Below are 9,626 nucleotides of genomic sequence, written 5' to 3'. Positions count from 1 at the left end.
CTGGGGTTCATCTGTAAAGACGGGAAAGCAGGAGTCAGGAATTGAGGGATAAGGCTGGTGTTTGTGGGCTGCGCTGGTTATGAGCAAAGGCTCAAGTCAGGGAAATACCGCACAGCAGGCGATTGTGGACACTCTCACTCCATGGATCACAAAGAACCACAGGCCAAGATAGGCCAGAACACTGGATCATGGTTCCCTGGAGGAGTCAGAGCTCTGTAATCTATGAGGCCCTCATGGGTTCTTTCATCCCCAGAGCTCCAGGTGTATCTGATGATCCTCCTGCCTCTGCTGGAACCCTCTGACTTTCAAAGAGGCTTCACACATGAAGCCAGGAGATTGTTTTAATCCTTTAAATAACTTTCTGTTTCTACAACAGATAGGAAGACTGTATCTTCTAGCCTAATTGGAGGCTCACAATTCCAGGGAGACTTTTGGCTGGGCAGGAGCTCTCTTCCTCTGAGATTTTATTTCCTGGGGACATTCCATACTTGGCCCATGACAGAGGCTGCAGTCGCCCAAGGGAACAATGCGTCAAGGGCCACTCATCCTTTGGAAAGCAGAAGTCCAGATACCAGAGTAAAACTGTAACTCATTAACACTTCCAACAAGTATTTATTATGTGTTGAGCCATCTGTGCCAGCCCCGATGACCTAATGGTGAGCAAAACCATGTTCTGTCTTCCTGCAACCTGCAATCTGGCAAGTGGGTCAAAGAGCCTAAAGAAGGCATTAGTTAGAATACGGGTGCAGCAATTCTAACAGAACTTCACAATACTAGGGTTCAGATAAGATGGAACTGCATTTACCTTTCACAAGCATAAGCAGTCAAGACCCAGGTACCTTCCACCTTGTTGCTCCAGCATCCTGAGTGTGTGGCCCTCATCCGTGTGGTCCAAGATGGTTCACCATCACCATGATAGCCACACTCCAACAAGGAGGAAGGAAGAGAAAGGTGGGAGAATGGAAGGAATAAATCCCTCTTTTCGAAGGTCCAGAAGTCACACCACACTGAAGCTCAAACTCTTCTTGCAGAAATTAGTCCCGTGACCACACCAGGCTGCAAGGGATACTAGGGAAAGCAGTTTTTAATGAGACAGCCGTGTGCCACTCTTTCGATTATTGTGAAAGAAGGTGAGCATGGATACTGCAGGTGAGTAGCAATCTCTAATGAAGCAGGTGGGTGAGTAATGGGAGGACACAGCTCTCCAAAAACAAAAGCAAATAATCAATCAGAGCTGAGCAGAAAGGGAAAAACCCACAAATGCACAGGATCTAAAGGGCAGGAGGAAAGGAGGGGAAATCTCAAAAAAACAAAGGGAACACAGATTTTGAGCCTGGGCTTTGGAATATCTAGGCATTGCATCTATATTTCCTCCCAAGACAGGCATCACCCCACACGTACAGGCGGGAAAGGTATGAAGGGAAGAGTGTTTGCCTGCAGCAGGTCTGATGAAATGAGCTCCTCCAGGGCTCATGCTTTTAGCTCCAGACTGTCCATTATGAAAAATCACTAAGAAGACTAATGGTGCTGCCCATCAGTAGTGCCAACCTATTGCCTTGCCAACCGTCCTAATGGCCACAATGATGCTAATGATGATGGCAGTGTTGATGCTGGATATGTTATTTGTCTCACTGGAGTAGCAGTGGATTCCCTCGGCATCCTTGGCTGAAACGTGCAGTGAAGTAGAAACCTTAATTGGTGCAATGCTGGTAGGCAAGGGAGAAATTCACAGCAAACCTAAGCCCTTCCTCTGTAGAATGGGAGGTGAAACAATAGCAAAGGCACTCTAAAAGTGCACCATCCTAGGACTCTCAGAACGTGCTCATCTCCCCTCACTCAGTCCCCAACATGTTTCAGGTTTATTTAGCTTTTCATATTTTCACGTAAAAGGCACAATAACAGCCAAGTACATTTTCCAACCATTGAGTTCTATCTACTCTGTGGCAGCCACTGTGCTGAGTGTTCAGTAGCATTTCAAAATGCTTTCATGACATCTCCTTTGGGTCTTTACTCTGTGAGGTAAGAGCAGTAGATATCTGAGACATTTCCATGTAATACGGAAGGAAAACATGATGGGTGATTTGTCCAAGATCGCGCAGCCAATCCACAGCCAAGGCTGGTCCAGTTTCCCTCCTCCCGGTCAGTTGCATCTGCTGAGCCCACCTCTTGTCACACAATCCAATTTATTTCTGGGATTACTTCTCCAGTGCCACTTGGTGCACTGCACAGTGATTTTCTAATATAGGTCAAATCCCATGACAGGTATATTTCACTCCTCCTCCCCTCTTCCCCTCTCCTCCTCCCCCTCTTACCCCTCCTTTCTTCCTCTTCCTCTCCTTCCCCCCTTCCCCCTCCTCCTCCCCTTCTCCTCCTCCCCCTCTTCCCCCTACTCTCCTCTTCCCCCTCTCTTCCTCCCCCTCCTACCCGCTTCCCCCTCCCCGCCTTTCCCCTTCCCCCGTTCCTCCTCCCCGTCTCCTTGCTTGGCTGCAGCCCACCTGCCCGGCTCTCCTCCTGCCTTCTTGCTTGCTCCCTATCTCCTTTGGAGTTTCCTCCTCTTCTCTCCAAACACCTCAGACCTCAGTCTTCAGAATTCCTGCTTCTCTGTCCACACTTGCTGCCCCTATCAATGAGCTCATCCAGAGTCATGATTATAGATGCCTCAACAACACTGATGATGCCAAAGTCCAATCTCCAGCCCACATCACCCCCTCAACTCCAGGCTCCAAGAGCCAGCCAGCCACTTGTCTTCTCCAGTGGAATGTCTACCTGCAACTTCAATGGATTGTGTCCAAAACAGAGTCCCTGATTTTCCCTCCCAAATGCGGTTCACCCCCTACCCCCAGCCATCCTATCTCAGGGAACATGATATGGGTTGTATCTGTGTCCCCACTCAAATCTCATGTTCACTGTAATCCCCAGTGTTGGAGGTGGGGCCTGGTGGGAGGCGATTGTATCATGGGGGCAGATTTCTCATGAATGGTTTAGCACCATCTCTCTCGGTGCCATCCTACAGATGATGAGACGGTTCTCATGAAATCTGGTTGTTTAAAAGTGTGTGACACCTCCCCCCTTGCTGTCTTGCTCCTGCTCTGGCCATGTGACATGCCCACTCTCCCTTCGCCTTCCACCATGATTGGAAGCTTCCTGAGGCCTCCCCAGAAGGAAAGCAGATGCCAGCACCATGCTTCCTGTACAGCCTGCAGAACCGTGAGCCAATTAAACCTCTGTTCTTTATAGATTTCCCAGTCTCTGGTATTTCTTTATGGCAATGCTGGGACAGCCTAATGCAGAATGTTGACTCTTTTTTCCCAGTTGCTGAGGACAACACTTGGTCTGGCACCTCACATCCAATCTTTGCCAATGTTGGCAAATCTTACTGGCTCTATTTTCAAAACATTTCCAAAACCTGACTCTGCTGCTGCCCTGATTTAGGCTGCCATCCCCCTTGCCTAGACTAGCCACAGCCTCCTAATCCATGCCCCTGACTCCACCCTCATCCCTCAGTCCACTCTCAGCCTACAGCCCAGAAGGATCCTGCAGAAACTGAAATTGGATTATGTCACTTCTCTGCTTAAAGAATGGCTCCCATATCCTCAGAATGGCCTCTGGGGCCCTCCATGATCTGTCACCCCCCAATACACCCTTACTCTGTCTCATCTCATCTCCCCCAGATCCCCTCCCACCTGCAGCAGTGCTGGTCTTCGTGTTCCCAGAACACCCTGGCCACCTTCATGCTTGCGTCTGAGCCTAGCCCCTGTTCCCTGAGGTCTCTGCTCGGCCAGTCTTCCACCTCCTTCAGGTTTGTATACAAATGTCACCTTCATGGTTGGAGCTTCCTCAGCAGTAGGCATATCCCTCTGCCCACCAGCCCTTCCCCTCCACCTTCTCCACTTTTCCTCCTTGGCACTTAACAACTTTTGGCATGCTGTGTATTTTATCTTGTGTGTTGCTCTGCTTCCCCCATTAGAAGTGAAGCTCCTGGAGAGCAGGAATTCTTGCCCATTTTGCTCACTGTTATTCTCCTGACACCTGGAATGGTGCCAGGAGCTTGGCCTATAGCAGGCTGGCAATAAGTATTTGTTGAATAAATAAATTAAATGAATGGCTTTACCTCATTCTAGCCTTGAGCAAGATGCCTACTCTCTCTGTGTTAATTTTCACCTCTGTGAAATGAACATGACAATGGCCATCCCACATCGTCCTTATAGGGATGAGAGATAGTGTGTGCAAAAAAACCAGGCCAGTGCCTGGTGAGCCATCATTCATTGCTATTGTTATGATTTCAGAAGAAGGTCGAGCCACTTAAAACATGTAACCCAAACCCAGTGGATGGGGATGGTGTCGTAGATCTCAAAGCCCTCTTGGCCTGGTTGACCTCCAGGTTGGTAATCACTTTCCCTGCTGGAGGAGGGGATTCCAAGCTAGTAAGGAGCCTCCTTGCCACTGTGTTCAACAACTCACTTGCAATTCATCCATTCATGCAGTCAACAGTATTGAGGGTATCTCAGAAGCTGGGCATTCACGGACTTCGGCTCTCCCCTCACGAAGCCCATTGCCCTTCAAAAGAGATGAACAGACAGACAGCTGACGTCAGAGAATGTGGTCAGCTCTGGAAGATCAGGGCCAGTCTGTTGCCTGCTCCCATCCACATCTCCACCCTACAGCCTGGCACACTCAGCATCATCTCAAGGTGCCAGACAATCACAAGCAAAGCAAAACAAAAAGTTAACAACATTGGCACATCCTGACAGTAAAAACGTCAGCTGAGGAATTTGGCCTCTTGTCTTTGAGACCATAAACAAGAGCACAAACTTTCAAGGGTCCCTCATGGTATCAGGGCAGAGTGCCTCTACCTCAGGGCCTCCTTGCAGGCCACAGGCTTGCACTGAGGTGAGCTGGATCCAAAGGCAATGAAGGGTCAGAAGGAAAGAGGTCCCATGAGTCTCTCTCAGCCTCTCCAGGCCAACCAAGAACTCACAGGAGCTTAAACAAAGGCCGAGGATGCTCTTGGCCTGGACCAGCCTCCCTGATTGAATGGGAAGGGGACCCTGCATTCTGAAGTTTCCGGACCACAACTTCCTTCCCCCGCCGTCTCCTGAGGGGCAACTTCCAGCCAGGTTCCAGAAGAGGGGTGTTCAGGATCATGGAGAAGGACAGGCTCAAGGCTGGAGCCCACCCCCATGTGCTTGGCCCTGCTCCAAAGCCTACCTCCACCCCTTCACCTCTCTGTTGCCATTTCTCCTGGGGATGAAGTTTTCCCTCAGATGGGTGCTCCTGAAACTGATTCAACCAAAGGACGTGGGAGGGCCTTGGAAGGGCCTAGGGTGAGAGGGCGTTTGGCTCCCCTGTAAATGCTTCAGCAAGGAGTGAATCCTGAGACCATAAAGGGCAGGGGTGGGCGCGGGGCTGGCTCTTCCCTCTATGCCAAGGCACAGGAGAGCCTGTGTTTGACTGGGGTGTTTTCCCCGATGGTGGCCGAGCTGCCGGCAGTTCTTGCAAGACCCCACTTGAAGAGGCATGGCTGAGAGGAGGTGATTAGGAGGTGCAGGTTTCAGGTTGGCGAGTGGCAAGTGGCAGAACATTCTGGCCCCCAAGTCCTCTTGTTGGCATGCTCGAGTGGCTTTTCTCCCAAAGAGCTCTTCCACGAGCATGTCCAGAGAGTGTCTGCCGGGCCCCATGACCAACTCTCCTTTGCAGCAATGGAGAGGGGACAACTTCCTCTGGTGAGCTCAGAGGCTTTCCTGAGCCACCCCTGAAATGGCAGGTGCTCCTGGGACACAGTCTGTATCCTGTGACCTCAGGTCACCAAGTCACACACGGGGCCTGTTCTGAACTCACCAGCTAGGCTTCCTTTTGAGCCACACACGCAGACAGGCTCCTCAGCCAGGAAATGCACCCCCAGAGAAGGCCAGGTGTGCACACGACAAGTAGGGGCTGGGGAGGAACCCCAGCTAACACCTTCACCATCAACCCAGGATCAACAATGTGGTGAGAGCCAGGGCCTTGGATGCAAGGAGACTGTGTTGGGATCTTCACAGCCATCTGACACTGGACAAGTGATGGCACGTCTTTGAGTTTCATCTGAGAAATGGGGGTGACGATGTGACAGTGTTGTTTTGAGGCTGGAGGAGGTATCATGTGTCCAGCATCTACCAGTGCCAGGGACATAGGAATTGCTTGAGAAATAATAGATGCCACCCTTGCTCATGTGGGGAGAAACGGGAGAAGGTAGCAAGCCATACCCCAAGCCATGCATAACCCTGATGTGTGGGGAGGCTTCTCTCTTGTTGTCCACTGCAGAGTGTACGACCCCGCCTTCATTTACCAAACCCCGAAGTATCCCCGCAGGCCCAGCTCCTTCAGCACCTGAATTCCTGGGGCAAAGCCCACGACCTTCCTGCTGCTTCTGCTTTGGACACTGTGTGTTTGCATTCTGAGTGTTTGCATTTGTCTCTCCACCTGTCAGCAGCTGCTTGGGGATAAGGATTCTGCCTTGCTCAGTGCCCCTTCCTCAGCTCCTGTCCCCTTCCCTGGTGCAGAGGTGCTCAGTGAATGACAATCTGGCCCTCAACCCTGGCTCTGTCTCAGAAGGTGCCAGTAGTCCCAGGGGTGACCCAAGGCATGGAGGCGCATCTGCTAAGGCCGTGGCAATAAGGCAACTGCTCCTTTCCGCCCTCCCCGTCCTAGTCACTCACTCTCTTCATTCCTGTGGAGCGCTGATGGCTGGTGAGATCATTGTTTGTCAGCCAGGGCACAAACAGCGTGCAGGAAGGGCAGGTGATGTATCAAAGGTCACTTACTAAACCCACGGCAGAACCAAGATGAAAATATGTCACCGCCTCAAGTTCAGACCGGGGATCGGCCTACACCACACGAGCTCCATGAACAAAATACAACCTCATGCCATTCAGAAAAGATGGTGGACACTCTGAGTGCCCAACTTGGGTCACCTCCTTGGGCAAAGTGTCTTGACTTTAAAACTGGAACCAAGCAAGGGTATGTCCAGTCTGGCTTCAGCTGGGAGTGCCCTGGAAGGCTCTGCCTGACCCCACATTGAAGTTAGGTTTCCCCGACTCGACTCTGTCACGTCTCCCTGTGGTTTTCTGTGACAACACTTGTCACATAAATCAATGTCTGTTTTATTTGTAAAATTATTTGTTCAATGTCCAATTCTCCTCCACACTGATAGATAGGAGGACAGGGATGTATCCAAAGGGTTTAGCATACTACCGAGTGTATAATAAGCTCTCAGAGTATTCATCCAACAAGTAGTTATTAAGGTCTGCCACATGCAACATATTGTTCTCGGTGTTAGCAGACTAAAACGAAACACAGGTGGATCGATGGATAATTTGTTAAAATAACACAAGACGCTAAACTGGGCTATGTGACTGCAATGCTTCCTATTGCTGCTGTAACCAATTATCAAATTTAGGGGCTTAAAACAACATCAACTGACTTGTCATAAAGGAAAAATCAGTCTCACTGGGCTAGGATTGAAGCGTCCAGCAGGGTCAGCTCCTTCCGGAGGCTCTGAAGGGAGAATCTATTTCCTTGCCTGTTCCAGTTTCTGGAAGCTGCCTGCTTTCCTCTCCTAGATCCTCCCTCCATCCTCCAACCCCTCGCGCTCTGATCTCTGCTTCAGCCATCACGTCTCCTTCTCTAACGCTGATCCTCCTGCCTCCCTCCTATAAGGACCCTTGTGATTCTTAGAAGACCCATTCAGAGAATCCAGGATCATCTCATCTCAAATCCTGAATTTAAAAACATCTGTAAATTCCCTTTTGTCATGCAAGGTAACATAGTCACAGGCTCCCGGGATTACAGCGTGGACATCTTTGAGCTCTCATTATTCAGTCTACCCTGGTGACTCATGGAATATGTATTTTGGAAACTTTTAATGAGGAAGTCTTCCTAAATTGCAGCAGTCTCTGACTCTAAGCCTCAAAACGTTTTAGTAAATTATGCGCTCTACATTTTGGAATCACATCTTACCCAAATCGGAGATTTGGGGTTATCATCTGCTCAGCATGTTTATGAAATGTGCGTGCAATATGACTACCCGCCTAGTAGCAAGGGGACCTCTCCTGTGGTGGGGTGAATTGAGTCCCCAGCCCCAAAAGATATGTTGATGTCCTAACTGATGCCTGTGAATATGACCCTGTTTGAAAATAGGATGTAATTGCAGATGTAATCAAGTTAAAATAAGATCATACTGGATTAGGGCAAGCCCTAAATCCAATGACTGGTGTTCTCACAAAGAGAAAAAGATTTGAATACGGAGACAGAGACAGAGACAGAGGGAAGATGGCCACGCGACAGCAAAGGCAGAGACTGGAGAGATGCAACCGCCAGCCAAGAACTGCCAAGGACCACCAGCAAGCGCCAGGAGCCAGAAAGCGGCGAGGAAGAAGTGTGGTCCTGCGACACATTGATTTCAGACTTCTAGCCTCCAGAAATGCGAGACAATACATTTCTGTTGTTTTAAGGCCCCCAGTTTGTGGTAATTTGTTACGGCAGCCCTGGGAAATGAACACACCCAGTCCCCCTCCCCCGCCCCTACACCCTGAGTTCCCATAAGCTCTCCCTGAAGACCTGCTACAGCAACTGCAGAGCACCCCTGTTTCCCAAGCTATAGCCCGTTTTTTTCACTGTCCCTGACACCAGGTGACAGGGAAAGTCTTTGCCATGGGAATGAACCATCCACTCACACTGCTTTCTGCAGACAGACTCAAAGTCACCACTGTGCAGTCGGTTTTTTCCTTGTTTCTTGGAAAGCACCTCTCAGGACCATTTCAAGAAAAACAAATTGTGAGGTTAAGGATCTATTTAAAGTGAATCATCAGCTCTAGTTCCAATAACAAACCAGGCCAGTCGGGTCGTTAGGACAAGACTGGAACCACTGTGAGCGTGCTCTAACTGCGGGTCAGGCGTGAGCGGGTCTTTGCACACACATCACCTGGAGTGCCCCCTCCCCCTGTTCACTCGGCAGGCAGCCTTGGTGGCTGCCTTCCCAATCCTCTGCCCAAAAGGGACACAAAACTGCATGCTCACCAAGTAAGAATTTTCAAGCAGCTCTGAAGTACGGTTTACCTCTTGGTGAGCTTAAGAGGAACACTTTGAACCCATTTAACCCCTTGCACCATTAATCCCCAATTGCTTGGTGATAACTGGTTGTATGTGTGCAAAGCTCCCTGCTAGCCCTCCAGGATCGTTGAGTCCTCAGGGTCCATGAGCAACCTGAATCTGGATGCATCACAGATGCCTGTGTCCAGCTGGGGCTCAGAGGAAGCCAAGCACTTCTTTCATTTCAACATTCCTGAGCCGTCTTCCCATAGGTGGTGGCAGGAGAATGAACCACTCGTCAACTTTTTTTGAGATGGAGTCTCACTCTGTCTCCCAGGCTGGAGTGCAGTGGTGCGATCTCAGCTCACTGCAATCCCTGTCTCCCAGGTTCAAGCGATTCTCCTGCCTCAGCCTCCCAGAGTAGCTGGGATTACAGGCACACACCACCACACCCAGCTAACTTTTGTATTTTTAGTAGAGACAGGGTTTCACCATGTTGCCCAGGCTGGTCTTGAACTCCCAACCTCAGGTGATCCGCCCACCTTTGCCTCCCAAAGTGC

Source organism: Nomascus leucogenys, chromosome 5 (genome assembly GCF_006542625.1).
Source record: "Nomascus leucogenys isolate Asia chromosome 5, Asia_NLE_v1, whole genome shotgun sequence".
NCBI classification, from domain to species: domain Eukaryota; kingdom Metazoa; phylum Chordata; class Mammalia; order Primates; family Hylobatidae; genus Nomascus; species Nomascus leucogenys.
This window is presented reverse-complemented; position numbering follows the sequence as displayed.